General features: G+C 52.2%; 1 protein-coding gene across 2 annotated transcripts in view; it reads left to right on the forward strand.

Annotated features, from left to right (window-relative positions):
* Positions 1-15255, forward strand: part of MYNN (myoneurin) — a 117651-nt gene that overhangs the window by 69907 nt on the left and 32489 nt on the right. The gene's annotated exons all lie outside the window — the stretch shown is intronic.

Genomic DNA, 15255 nt, shown 5'->3' on the forward strand with positions numbered 1-15255 from the left:
CAAGTTAATGTATTGCATTATCCATGGGGCTTACTGTACAGTACGTTCTGCGAGGTTGTAACCAGGGCCTTATGGTATGGGATAATTGCGCATACCGGTCTGTGAATTAAAATACATTTGCAGGTGAAGCTTATACATCCGCTTACTTCGTTATTAGTGTACCTTAATAATTATTTACCAAATCTTTGTCAATTTCTTCCGTAGTGTGTCTAAAGAGCAGATTCTTTGTATGAATGTGTGCAGTTTCATCACGTATTTAGAAGTGAAAATACTAATGACAAAAAAGAAAGTAATAATTGTTCATGCTAAATATTTGCAAATGTTAGAGCATGTTTTAACAAAGGTAAATTTCAGAATTGCTTGGAAATCCTCTTAACAGAAAGCCCTTCATTGTACTGAAATATGCCAGCATCCACATCTCCATTGATTAAGTTCAGTATTGCTAAACCAGCCAGAAGTCTACCACTGCTTTAAGAAATATCAATTTCTGTGGAGCACATCAGGTTTATTATTTCAGTGCTCCTTTTGGCCCAGGTGACTAACCAAAGAATTGTGTCGGTGTTTGAAAACTCTTTGCATATGTCTTGAGATTGAGAGAGGATTGGAATTACTATGGTTCTTAGGTATGCAGAGCACTGCTTTTTCCACTCCCAGGGCTCGTAGCCAAGCAAGACTGTCCCTTCGGATCTCTCTCCCCCACTTCTTCATATCTTTACTGTATCTTCATTTCTATTGCCATCCGATCTCACATTTCCTATATCTACACGAGCTTAGCATTCATCCACTTCCACGAGAAAAGTTAGATTTTTCAACAATAGGTTTGGTGACAATGTTACTCATTGTCTTTGTATTCCAATGAAACTATGGCATTTGAAGTGGTGAACCATGCTCTGTATTATCTTCTATCCCTCCCTGATCTTCCCTGCAAGAATAACCCCTGTTTTCAACCGAACGTCCTCCATCAGTCCTACTTACCATCAAACAGAATATTTGTAATGGTTTCTTCTCTCAGCCACTGGTCACTCCTCCTTCTATTTTGGGCCGGTTCCTTGGCAATACAGAGGGCACCCCATTTCTACTTTCTCTAGGTTCAAGGTTTTGCTACTGGGAGTCGTAATGCTATGGTCAGCCTTTTCTCGGGTTTGGGAGCCTTTTGTGGCATCAAATTCTAAGTGGTTGGGTTTGGATATAGGCTATTTCTCTCTCGAGCTGCATCCCTTCTCTTCATGGCACACTCCTCTCACCCTTTCCGGTCCTATCTTTGCGCTGCAGCTATATTCTCTATGGCAATAATTGTTCATGGATGCAGCAGTTAGTTAATTATGGCGTTGAAGGAGGCGTGGCCAAGCAGCATGGCCGACAGGACGTGAGCTTCACCAGCTCCGTCCGAGGACCCACTGAATCCTGCATAAAAGATCCTTGCTGGACCCTCCAAAGAGGTGCTGATGGTCCGGATCCTCTCTTGATGAGCCTGGGACCCCCACATGGCAAGGAGAACCTCCGGTGCCCCGGCGACGCCACCGAAGACCGAAGCGGCGATCTAGGGGCTCCGCCTGAATCTACGCGAGACCGCGGACTGGGCCTGCGCGGGGGAGTAGCGGTCCATGCGGCCCGCTCGGAGAAGGCGTCCTGCGGCTCCGGGGTTGATCGCGTCCGCGGCTGATCCCCCGGTTGTTGGCGAGGAGTAGCGAGTGTCCAGCCCGACTGGTGGAGGGCCGCTCCGAGGTCCGGTGACTCCCGCTGACCCGTGAGAGGGGTTGTGGTGCCCGCCCCTCCCCCCACCGATCCTCTGCTGCGCCGGAGCTGCCGGCTGCGGGGCGCAGCCCCGGGTGAGTGCTTTCCTGGTCCCTGGGGCTTTGCGGGACTATTGGAGGACTGGGGCAGTGTGAACGCCGTGGGCTCGACGCTGGCCTGGCCGGAGCTGTTGGCCTGGGCCTGCACGGAGCGCCCCTTCTGGTTTCCTTGCGGCTGTGGGGTCTGTGGCCTCCGCCCCCTTTACAGTGACTGTGGCGGCCTTTACACGTGGAGCCTGCGGTGGGGCCGGGACCTGCGGCGGTCTGCCGTGCTGACCTACGGAGGGCCCAGACGGCTTGGAGCCTCCCCCTGGACTGCACACCGTCTTGCCCGACGGCCGGGGCGGCTTCCCTCCCGAGTGGCAGCGGCGTGTGGATTGTGGTGCGCCTGGCCCGCGCCTTACCCCTAGGCCTCCCCCTGGACTGCACACCGTCTTGCCCGACGGCCGGGGCGGCTTCCCTCCCGAGTGGCAGCGGCGTGTGGATTGTGGTGCGCCTGGCCCGCGCCTTACCCCTAGGCCTCCCCCTGGACTGCACACCGTCTTGCCCGACGGCCGGGGCGGCTTCCCTCCCGAGTGGCAGCGGCGTGTGGACTGTGGTGCCCCTGGCCCGCGCCTTACCCCTAGAAGCTCGAGCATTGTCCTACTGCTCCTGGAGGGTGGAGAGGCTCGCCCGGGGTGCACTGGCTGGTGGGGCTATCAGTTGGTTGGCTGTTCTAGACTTGATCACCGGAGATCCTCCCGCCCGGCGAGTGCGTCGTGAAGTGCTGGTTTCCGCAATTTCCCTTTTTTCGTGGTGGGAATCACCGCCTGGACCGTGTCTACCTGCCGCCGCCTGCTGAACTGTCCTTTCTTAGCTTTGTTGCTGGACCCTGTACCTGACCGGTGGGGCTCGGCGGGACCTGGCCCAGACGCATCGGGGGGGGGCTGACGTCCTGCCCGCCAAGATGGCGACCCGCAAGGATAGAACTGCGAAGTCCTCCCAGCCCAACACCATTGTGCAGTATACCACTCCACGGCTGCCGTCGCAGAGGATCACAAGGCAGACGGGACCGGAGGATGGGGGGGTTGACCTGCATGAGCCTTCCCGGGCGGAAATCCTTAAGGCTATCCAGGGATCCCATTCTGCCTTGGAGAGGCAGATCGAGACTGTATCGATAGATGTGAACCTCCTCCGGACGGATCTCCGTAAGGTGGCAGACAAGGTTTCGGATGCGGAGGGCAACATCGCACAACTACAAACTGAAGTGGCTTCCTTGCAAAAATCGGTCACACACCTGACGTCCGCTGCCCGCGCACTGGAGAGAAGGGCTGAGGATGCGGAGGGCAGGGCCCGTCGGAGTAACATCAGGGTCCTGGGCGTCCCGGAACGCCTGGAGGCGGGAAACGCTGAACGCTTCCTGGAGACATGGATCCGAACCCAACTGTGCCCGACCGGCCTGTCCAGTGTCTTTGTCATTGAGAGGGCGCACAGGGCCCTGGTCCCCCCTCCACGCCCGGGCGATCCCCCTAGAGCCCTCATTGCAAAGATCCTGAACTATAAAGATCGAGATTGTATTCTGCGGGACGCGAGGGAAAAGGAGTCCATCACCATTGAAAATAGCCGGATTTCCATCTATCCGGACTATACTCAACAGGTGCAGGAACAACGGAAGTCCTACCTGGGAGTGAAGCAGAAACTTCGGGACATGAAGCTCCAATACATGCTCCTTTACCCAGCCAAACTCAAGGTGCTCTCCCAGGGACGCGCTCACTTCTTCGAATCCCCGGCGGAGGTGTGGGAGGGGCTCGAGATACGAGGTGACGACCTACCCCCTGGTGAGCGAGGCGGCCCCCGTGAGACCTGGGGAACAAGGCCCCCGAGGCGCCGGCTAGGCAGAGGGAGACGCAGATCTGGATCTCGGGGTTCTGCCGAGCCTCGTATTACCGTGGGGGAGGATGGAGCGCTTCACGTGAGAGTATCGTCGGCGGGAGCCACTCCAGAGTCACCTGTGGCGCCTGCTCCTAGTGAGATCCTAGTCCCGGATACCCTGCAGGACACTTTGCCAGACGCATGCCCCGCTTCTCCGGTGATACCGGAAACTGCCCTCTCCGAAACGCGTCCTGAGTGAGCTCTGACATGAGGTACTGTCTTGTTAAAACGTTGTTGCCCTCGGAGGTTGGGTGGGCCTCCCTTCCTGGTTATTGTTAGACCGGGGCTGTCTACCCGGTGCTGGGAACCCTGGTTGGCTGACTGTGCAGAGGTTTGATGCTCCGTTGGACGGGGTGATGTGACGCGGGGTCCAAGAGTTTATGGCGTACCGTCGCCCAGCATTGAAACTGTTTTTCATGGACATTCCCGGAGACTGTCCTGGAACATTGGGTCCTCGGGGAGTTGGGGGGGAGGGTGGGTGGTTTAGGTTGGTTGTGTGTGAGTGTGGGGTGCGTGGGTTGTATGGGGTGGCTGTGCACGTCCTGGCAGGGGGAGGGCAGGGTGGCCTTTTTGGTTGTAGCTGTCCTTTTGCTCGCGGGTGGGGGGACTGTTTCTGACGGGGTGTTGAGCCCTACTGTTTTTGGATGGCGTTGGCAAGGGGAAGGCGGGATAAAGTGTTTTCTTGTTGCACCATTCCTGCTCATGGGCGGGGGAGGGGGGGGGGATTTTTTCAGGGGTTGGGTGGTTGGGGGAGATGTGGGGTTGGGGTGAGTTGTGGGGGGAATTTGTTTTTGGCATAGAGTGTACTGCGGTTCACGCCCCTGGGAGGCTGCTTGCAGAGGTTGAACTTGGGTGCCCGGATGGGCAGGACCAAAGCTTATGGGATTCAAATTTTTAACTTGGAACGTGCGTGGCCTGGGTACTTGCTCCAAACGACACAGGGTGCTGTCCTTCCTTCGCCGCCATGGTGTTTCAGTGGCGTGTTTGCAGGAAACGCATATGAATGAGGAGGGTGCTCTTAAGTTGGCGAAGAAATGGAGGGGTCAGATGTTCCATTCCTCCTTCTCTACTTATGCTAGGGGGGTCCTGATCTGGTTGGCACCCGGGGTTCCCCTGGCGGTCCAGTATGTCGAGGCGGATGTTGAGGGCAGATATATTCTTATACGAGTGAAGCTTGATGGGAGGGACTTCCTGCTGGTGAACTCTTATGCACCTAATGTAGATGACCCGGGTTTCTTTACCGGCTTGCAGGAGCTTATAGTGTCAGACTTAGATGCTCCCCTCCTCTGGTTTGGAGATTTTAATTGTGTACTGGATCCACTGCTGGACAGGCATCCCCCCCGCGCGGGTACGAAGCCTCGGATGACTGCACGTCTCCGAGAGGTGATGGATAATCTGGGTGCTGTCGATGTCTGGCGCCTCAGTAACCCGGGACAGAAGATTTACACTTGTTATACCCCCACACACAACACACATAGTCGGCTCAACAGAGTCCTTGTTGCCAATCTTGGTGCGCCCCTTGTCTTATCGGTCACACATCAGGCCCGGTTTTTATCCGACCACTCGCCCGTGACGTGTATGGTACAATGGGTGGACCGGTCCTCCCGCCCAAGGACCTGGCGGATGCCGGGGGATCTTTTACAAGATCCGGTGGGCCGGGACCATGTGGAGACGTCCCTGCGTAACTATTTAGACTTGAACTGGGGAGTGGGTGATGTTCCTTTTGCGATCAAATGGGATGCCCTAAAGGCAGTCGTGCGGGGCGCATGTATGGGGCTGACATATGGAGTACGCAAACAGCTGCTCCGTGAACTCACGTGTGCTGAGGAGCGCTTCAGCCGCTGCCAGTCCTTACTGGACCCGGATGGGCTGAACCTGGACTCTGAACGGATGGCCCGTGAGGGCGTTCATGATATCCTGGACCGGCTGGATAGATTCACTCTTGGCCGCTATCGACAGCGTCTCCACCGTGAGGGGGGACAAGTCGGGCCGATTGCTGGCCTGGATTCTCCGCAGGGAATCAGCCCCTGCACGAACCGTGGTGCTGAGAAACCCCGCTGGGGACCTGGTGCACTCGGAACGAGACCTCCTTGTGGTGCTTCGTACCCATCTACAGAAGGTCTATACCGCCGACCCCCTGGTAACGGAGGCATCGTATCAGCCATACCTCCGGGACTTGCCTCTTCAGGCCCTCTCTAAGGAGGATGCTGAGGAGATGGACGTTCCGCTGACGCTTCAAGAGGTCAAGGTGGCGTTGGCCGCCCTGCCGCGGGCTAAGACACCGGGTGGCGACGGTTTCCCCCCGGAGTTTTACCAGGTGTTTGCGGATACCCTCGCGCCTCACCTCCTGCAGGTTTACCATGAGGCGATGGAGCGTGCCATGCTCCCGCCCACCATGCAGAAGGGTGAAGTCTGCATGCTCTTGAAACCGGGTGGGGATAGCTGTGACCCCGCGGCCTACCGGCCAATTACTTTAATCAACACCGACGCGAAAATCCTCACTAAGATCTTGGCCACCCGGCTGGCGCCGCATATGGCGCGCTTGGTTCATCATGATCAGTGCGGGTTCATCCCGGGCCGCAATACCGCCATGAATCTCCGGCGCCTGAACCACGTACTACATGAAGTGCGCAACAGGGAGGAGCCACAGGTCCTGGTCTCGATAGACCTGGCTAAAGCCTTCGATACAGTTTGCTGGGGGTACCTGTTGGAGGTGCTCCGGTTGGCGGGGGTGGGGCCCCTTTTCTGCGCCTGGATCCGTATTCTGTACAGTGCACCCACAGCCAGGGTCAGACTTGGAGCGGCCCGCTGGGAGGAGTGGCAGTTGGGCAGGGGCACCCGATAGGGGTGCCCCCTGTCTCCGCTCCTATTCGCTTTGGCGATTGAGCCCCTGGCGGTGTCACTCCGCGCGGAGATGGCGCCCTGGGGAATACGTGTGGGAGATGGGGTACACTTTGTCTCGCTTTACGCGGACGATGCACTGTTCTACCTGACCTCCCCTCGGGAGTCACTACCGCTCCTGTTACGCCACTTAGAGCGCTTTGGTGCAGCTTCTGGGCTGCGCCTTAATCCTGAGAAGTCCCTGATCTTTCCCCTTGTGGGTTGCGGTGAGGACCCCAGTGTGGGTTTCCCGCCCCTGGGATTGCGGTGGGAGATGGAGGCCTTCCGCTATCTGGGTGTCCAGGTGGCAGTCTCTGATGAACAGTTGCTTGCCCGGAACGCCGACCGTGTCCTTACTTCCCTACAACAATCTGTAGCCTTCTGGAATACGCTTCCGCTCTCTCTCATGGGACGGTTGGCCATCTCGAAGATGGTGATGCTGCCTAGAGTATTGTATATCCTTCAGAACACCCTCTGTCCTCTTCCCCCTCGTATTTTCAACAAGCCTAATACGATGCTCACCTCCCTGCTATGGGCGGGCAGGCGCAGCAGAGTTGCCTTGCGCAAGGTGGTCAGACGCTGGGAGGAGGGGGGCCTCTAAGCCCCGCGCTTTGATTTATATTATTACGCGGCCCAACTTCTACCTGCTGCGCGCTGGTTCGCGGGTACGGACAATTGGGAGTTGCAACTCCTGGCTGGTAGCGCAGATGAGAAGGCGTTGCAAGTGGCTCTAATGCGTGGCAGAGGAGCGGATGACGCGCTGCCGTACATTGTCCGACACACCGTGGGACTTTGGCAACGAGTTGTGGAAAGGGTGCTGAGACGGGCCCCTTTTCATAGGGAGCTACCACTATGGATATTAGCACCGGTCACACTAATGGAGGAGCACATGTCGTTTCGGGAGTGGCGTGAGGGCGGCTGTGACACCTTGGCAGACCTGTATCCAGACGAGTCCTTCGTGACCCTGGAGAGCGCTACGGAGGCCTTCAGTCTTACTGGGGGTCAATACCTTCACTATAGAGGCCTGCAGGACATGGCGAGGGCGACCTGGCCCCAGTTTCCTGAGGCGCCCCCGGTGTCCCATACTCTGAATATCCTGCTGTCGTGCGGCACAGGACGGAGACTGATAACGCTGTTATATACGGCGTTAAGATGTAACTCAGCCCCCCCGATTTCCCCGTCCTGGGCGGCATGGGAGGCGGATCTAGGGGTTGCCTTAGACCCGGGACAGCGGAAGCGGATAGGGACGCTTACCAGGAAGGTGTCGTGTAATGCACGTTTTAAACTGATCCATTTTAATTTCATGCACCGCACTTATGTAACCCCAGTTGCTTTGCACCGCATTGCTGCGGATAAATCGGATGCCTGTCCTAGGTGTGGTTCAGTCGGAGCCGGATTTCTCCATTTGGCCTGGGAGTGCCCTCTGGTGGGAGACTTTTGGAGGGTAGTGGTGGTACACATCCGGAAGGTCACGAGTCTGAGTCTTGACCTAACCCCGCTCCATTGCTTGTTAGCCCTGGTCCCCAGACCCAGGAAGAGGAATCTGTCATATAAAATGCTACAACTGCTCTTGGTACTGGCTAGAAGGAGGGTGTCTATTACCTGGATGGGACAAAGGGCGCCAGACATGACACTGTGGCTTCGGGATGTGGGGGAATGGACATTGGCTGAAGAAACGCACATCAAGCATACGCGTAGAGATGAACGGTTACCGGAGGACTTACTTGCATGGCGTATGATGTGCGCTGTGGGGTCGGCTGACAGCGACTCCGATGCAACTAGTGCAGCATTGTTCTCCGAGGAATCGGGACCTGAGGATGGGGCGGCGGGAGGTGGGAAGGGAGAGTAGGTGGTGGAGTAATACCCTGTTGACTGCGCACAAGTCACTTATTGTCAGTGTCTATACTAGCATTGCATCCCGAGGATTTGAATCTAGCATCTCCTGTTATATCTGCTACTGTTGGAGCCATACTAGGACTGTGAACTGTGTACACCTGTATCTATCTATACTGATGCCAATTTTGGGGGGGACTGTATTGTTTATTTTACTGAAAAAAAGAAAGTTTAAAAAAAAAAGAATTATGGCGTTGAAGCGAATGAGAGGTGTGGTTGTTGCTCCGTGTGAAATATGGAATCAAGTGGCAAGTGGCGGGAAGGGGTCAAGAGTGTATTTGGGAATGGTGAGAACTTTGCACTACTAGGTAGAGGGCCGGGCGTCTGCATATTTTACACATATAATGGAGGCAAAAGTGTGAGAGGGTTCTGAACTGAAGGCTGAGAAGGAGTGATCATAGGGATGGCTGCAGTAATTGAGTAAGGTTATCTTGGTCACTTTAACACTGATGCTTCTCTGCCATCCAGCTTGCACCAACGTTCTATGTCTGACCCTTTTCCCTTGCTTCCATTGAGGATGGGTGGGAATAGTATTGATGCCTGTATTTAGCTGATTTGTACTCCACATCGATTTGCAACTAGGTTCTAGGCTCCCTCTGTTTTCAAGGGGATAATGGCCATTCATTTACTTCAGTAGGTGCCACACATCCCAAACACACTCTCAAATTTCTTGATCTTTTGGAGTACCAAGATCTTTGTTCATTGTGTGAGGACAGTCCTAATTTACTGCTGTTGGCGACGCCTGTTTTTAAGATCACTTTTCTTTCTGTGTTCCGCATACTTGCACAATAAAAGATTTTATACTCACTGGAACTTTGTTCCACATTTCCTTTTATCTGCAGTCTTGCGCCGTGCCAGGGCAATACTCTATCCCTGTGACTTTCTTTTTAGCCTTTAGGGAGAACTGCACCCTTGAGACTCGGCGCCCTCCCCTTCTCTCGCTGTCATTGCGGGATAGAGGAAGGACTTTGCCGGCTTCCAGGACGCCCCTCCCGCACTGACCGGCAGGTATTTAAACCACCGGATGCAAACGCGCAGCGAGGACAGTCCTAATTTACTGCTGTTGGCGACGCCTGTTTTTAAGATCACTTTTCTTTCTGTGTTCCGCATACTTGCACAATAAAAGATTTTATACTCACTGGAACTTTGTTCCACATTTCCTTTCATCTGCAGTCTTGCGCCGTGCCAGGGCAATACTCTATCCCTGTGACTTTCTTTTTAGCCTTTAGGGAGAACTGCACCCTTGAGACTCGGCGCCCTCCCCTTCTCTCGCTGTCATTGCGGGATAGAGGAAGGACTTTGCCGGCTTCCAGGACGCCCCTCCCGCGCTGACCAGCAGGTATTTAAACCACCGGATGCAAACGCGCAGCTTGCGCGCGCAGCGGGGGCGCCGATGGCACACCGGAGGCGCGCCAGAGGCAAGCCCGTCTGCGCCCGTCAGCGCTCTTCAGCGCCCTGCGGCCAGAAACTCTGCCCTAGACGTGGCAGAAACTTGCTGCCCCGTCTCATACTCTGCCGAGGAGCTGCGCAGGATGGGAGGCAACCCCCCCATTTGTCCGCTCCTTGACTTATCAGCTAAAGTCCTGGCGATATGCCCCCACTGTCACCTTGCTCTTAGCCATGTAACTGAGTATGTAGCGCCATCAATTCAATCCTACAAGTTTTGGAGCATTAACTGCCGCTCATTGTCAAAAAACAAAGATCACATTTTCGACCTCCTTACTTCCGCCCAGCCAGATGCTCTGTTCTTAACAGAAACCTGGCTTCATGCCAGTTCTGGGCCGGATGTGGCCAGTGCCTTACCCCCCGGCTATGTTATTATTAGACAAGACAGAGGCACTGGGAAAGGTGGAGGGATAGCGATCGTTTTTAAGGCTATCCATTCCTGTCACCTTGAAGCTCTCCCTTTTCCTGACTGCGAAGCCGCTCTGTTCAAATTAGCGGTGTCCCATTCAATTGACACTATCAGGTATATTGATTTATAGCCCCCCAACAAACCTACCCAGTGGCTATCAACATTTGCGGAGCTAGCAGCCCCATTCGCTCTGAAGTCAGACAATTTCACTATTTTGGGGGATTTGAACCTTCATTTAGAAGACACCCAAAACAGCGTTAGCAGCATGCTTCTATCTGACTGCGAGGCCATCAACTTAATACTTTGCAATCAAGGCCCAACCCACCACGCTGGACACTTACTTGACCCCATCATTTCTAATATCTCGTAGCGTCCCCGTTCTCCCCCTTGACTGGTCAGACCACTTCGCTATTCATTTCAGCTTGGCTGTTGAGAGTGCCAAGAAAGCAACTCTTTCCGGCGCTTTGGGTAGCTACAGGGCCTGGGCCAAGCTGAACATTCCCGCGTTTAACGCCTCACTATCGGCTAGCCGCCCTGACACCAAGCTGAAGTGCACTACTTTGAATCAGAAAGTTTTTCACTGGCTATCCTCTAACATTAACCGTCATCTGCCACTATGCTCTAGACGTCCCATCACACATCTCCCTCCAGCCCCGTGGTTTACAAACGCCCTGAAAAAACTGAAGTCCAAATGTAAACATCAGGAGAGAATCTGGAGGAAAACATACTCCCCAAGTGATAAACTGAAATATCGCTCAACGCTCAGGCAGTACCATCGAGCCTGCAGAAAGGCGAAAGCCCTATATGTTTCGGAGTCCATCAATAGTGCTACTAGCCGGCCGAAAGCCCTCTTTTCAATGGTGAAGAAGCTGGCGGGCTCAAATACCTCCCCTACCCCCCCGGTTCTGGGGGAAATTCAATGTAACGCAATTGCTGACTTTTTTATATCTAAAGTCGATACAATCTACAACTCCCTTTTGTCCGCCCTCACTGGGATTCCTCAGGATCCTTCCATTTCAGGAACACATGGATCTCCATTATTTATGACACAGGTTATGGAGTGGCCCCAGTTAGATCAGAGCTCGCTTCGTGATTGTATGGCCAAGGTAAACTCAGGCTCTCCCTTGGATCCAATCCCTATTGACATTCTTAGACAGCTATCGCCTGATCTACTTTTGGTCATTCAAGAGCTCCTTAATTCCTCATTACGGGAATCTATTGTCCCGGATGAATGGAAAAGAGCCATGGTGGTTCCACTCCTGAAAAAACCCGGCGCAGATCCTAAGATGTTTTCTAACTACCGCCCCATCTCTTTGTTGCCAATGTTCTCAAAGATCTTGGAGAGGCACATTAACACACATTTAACCTCCCACGTGGAGATTACAGGATTTTTGCATCCGTCCCAATCTGGGTTCCGCACCCATTTCTCCACGGAGACCACTCTTCTGGGGGTTACCGAGAGCCTACGCTCTCGCCTCGATCAGGGCGAAACCTCGGCGCTTATACTTTTAGACTTAAGCGCCGCATTTGATACGGTCTCGCACCTTGTCCTCCTGAACGCACTAAAGGCGGCTGGGGTGACTGGCTCTGCGCTGGCCTGGCTGTCCTCTTTCTTGAGCGGCTGATCATTTCAGGTTGCTTCCTCTAACTCCTCTTCCTCTGTCCGTTCGTCTGCGCATGGGGTGCCCCAGGGGTCCTCACTGAGCCCTATGCTCTTTAACATCTATGTGAGACCCCTGGCAACCATCGTGGAAGACACTGGACTCTCCCTCTACTCCTACGCAGACGACACTCAAATTATCTTCTCCCTTTCCTCGGCTGAGCCTAGTGCTCCTTCTGCTCTTAAACAGGGACTCAGCCGAGTGGCAGAGTGGATGCAGGCGAATCTCCTGAAATTGAACGGCGATAAGACGGAGGTGGTCATCATGGGCAAGCATAAACATCTCTGGGGCCCCCAACATTGGCCTCCGGAAATGGGCCAGTTACCCCTGCCTGTTGCGCAGGTGCGAAACCTTGGCTTTGTTTTGGACGATTCACTCTCTATGCGACACCAAGTGGTTAGAGTGGCAGCCACCTATTTCTCCATCTTAGGGTGGCTCCGGAAAATCCTCTGGATGCTCCCGGACTCGAGAAGGTGGACTGTAGTCCAGGCTTTGGTCACCTCTCGCCTGGACTACGGTAATGTGCTTTACCTTGGAGCTACCGTGGAAATCCAGAGGAAACTCCAGCTTGACCAAAACTCAGCCGCACGTCTTCTTTGCAATGTCCCCTGGAGATCCTCTATTTCCCCTTATCTAAAAGATTTACACTGGCTTCGTATCGAAAGCTGAGTTAAATTTAAGGCCCTCTGCTTCATGCACAAGGTCAAGCAGGGGTCTGCTCTGGCGTACCTCCAGTCTCTGGTCCAAAAAATACTCTCCACCACGCCTCCTAAGATCTTCATCCCTAGGGAATTTTCGGATTTTACGTTTTAAACTGACGAGAATGGGCGGACGCTCCTTCTCTTGTCTGGCTCCTAAACTGTGGAACTCTCTCCCTGCCGCGCTGAAACTCGAACCATCTTGGATGAAATTTCGAAGAGATCTCAAAACTTGGCTCTTACCTCAGTGATAGTTGTTGGGCTTTCAGTGGCACCTCAAGCGGCGCCGGTAGACCCCATGTGGGTAGCTGTGCGCCTTATAAGTCTAACTACAAATACAAACTACAAATACCTCCTGAAGATTGTGAATTCTCTTCATGAACTGCAATGTGTTTGACTGGTGAGTTTGTACGAGTTGTGGCTGGGTCCCAATGCTATTGCAGCTTTCCTCATGCTTCTGTGTCTTTCTAAGGATTTTCAGCCACACTTCCCGAAGATTATGCCTTTGATGCACTGCGCTCATGACCAGCAGTCAGTAAGCTCTTGTGATGAAGGAAGCGTGTGCAGGCCTAGGCAGGGACATTGTTGCATGCTTCTCCTGGTGACAGAAACTGTGCCTTCCCACTGCTGATACTGGGTGTGTGTACTCCAGATACTGTTACCAGAGATCAGACTTCAGTCTGGAGATGGCAAGTAGGGGCAAAACGTCGTGAGCAAGCTCTGCAATCTAAGAAGGCACATGATAAGTGCTAGTGAAAAGGAGTGTGAGAGAAATTGTGTGTGTAGGTGAATATTTAAGAGTTGCGAGAAGAGTACAATCGCACATGGTAATGTGTATGTGTGTGAGTGATCGAGCTGCATGTGCCATATCACTTTTTAAAGTTATGGAGTGTATAATGAGTATTTTTCTTTTTTCAAAAGTATACCTACTTCGAAATTATTAAAATTGTGTTCTATACATGTAGTGTCTGACCTAGTCTTCTACTCCACACTATCCTCCAAGAGTAAGCCTGGATCATTCAACTTTGTTGCCCTCTGAAATTGAAGGCCTAAATAGGAGGTACCTTTCTGTTGAGTGAAGTCACAGTAGTGCCTGGTTCCTTTGTCTCCAGAAACAGAAGTCGTAATTGTTACAAGGACTGCCTAACTGCCTTTGTGTCACACATGCCCCAGAGATCTGGCATGACACTGGTAGAAAGCAGTTAGAGAACTAGACTCTAGATATCAGATGGGGGACCCTAGACAAATCCATACGTACACGCCTTAATTATTAAGTGCTTAGTAAAGAGGGCAGAGCACCAGTATTTAGTGCACCTGAGTGGTCACCTATTTCTGTATGCGAGTCCAAAGGAGACCCTAGACACACAGCACCCTTTTTTGCCTGATAAGCTGTCTCCCACAGGACTAGCTTTATCCTCATTCCAGAAAGCTCCGCTGAAACTCACTTAGATGCAATCTATTTGAAGACTGCTTATCTCTTAATTTGAATCAGATAATTACTCCACATCCACAATGAAAGGCACACTTTGGAACTTAATTCCTGCTACTCTGGTTCCTCACACTCAAACTCTACCTGTCATCTCTCTTGGATGGATCATTAGCTCTTCATTTTTCTTCATAATGGCCATCTAAAGACGCCAGTAATGCCACTCTCTCCCTCTTAAATCAACACGTGCCTTGCCCTAAATTCACAAAGTACCATTTTGTCTGCTGCACTCTCTGATGCAACTTCCTGTGTATCAACCGTCGCCGATGCAGCGTCGACTGTACAACCGTAACATTGTTAAAAAAAAATTTGTTGCAATCTTCCCAATGTCTGCAGCACAAAGGAGGGTGGTGTTGTTTCACTGGGGTTTAATTTAGGGTTGGTTGTTTTCCGTGTTTTCCTAAAAAGTTATGGAACCCTGAGGTGGTTTTCAATCGTCGTTGTTTGGGCAACAGTCTTTTATTAAAATGTAGGAGTCATATTTAACTTTTTCTTGAAAGATCTTTTACTACTGTCTTAAACCCTGTCCGATCAAATATAGATAACATTTACACGTTTGTATTATTATAACTCTAGACGTCATAGCGACTTCAATATTAGCCAGATGTATTAAGTAATTTGGCCAGTGCAAACCCTGCAAATCAATGAATTTCGTGGTGGGCGACAGTTAAATCACTTTTCCTTTTTTTCTAAACCCATTTTGTGAGTTGGTTGTGCCGAAGTACTCATGTTTTTCCCCGCATATGTGTTTTAGGACCCAGATTGCAATTTAGATAATTTTATTTAAATGAATAGTTTATTTTAGTTGAAAAAGCACATAAACAGCAACATTCAAACACATATATACCGCTCTGCATTCAGATACTTTGTTAATTACATATATATTCCTAAAATGTGTAATTCGTTACAGAAACCTGATTAAAATACGTCCAAAATGTACATATTGTACTCGTGATTGTTTTGCCACAGATATGCAAATTCCACTTATAACTGGCAATCACTTCACAAATTCGATGTGGAAAAAAAAGTCTTAAAACAAGGACAGAGTAAAAAGTTTGCTTCTGGACTCTGTCATGGG

The sequence above is a fragment of the Lissotriton helveticus genome, chromosome 11 (assembly GCF_964261635.1).
Source record: "Lissotriton helveticus chromosome 11, aLisHel1.1, whole genome shotgun sequence".
Lineage (NCBI taxonomy): Eukaryota > Metazoa > Chordata > Amphibia > Caudata > Salamandridae > Lissotriton > Lissotriton helveticus.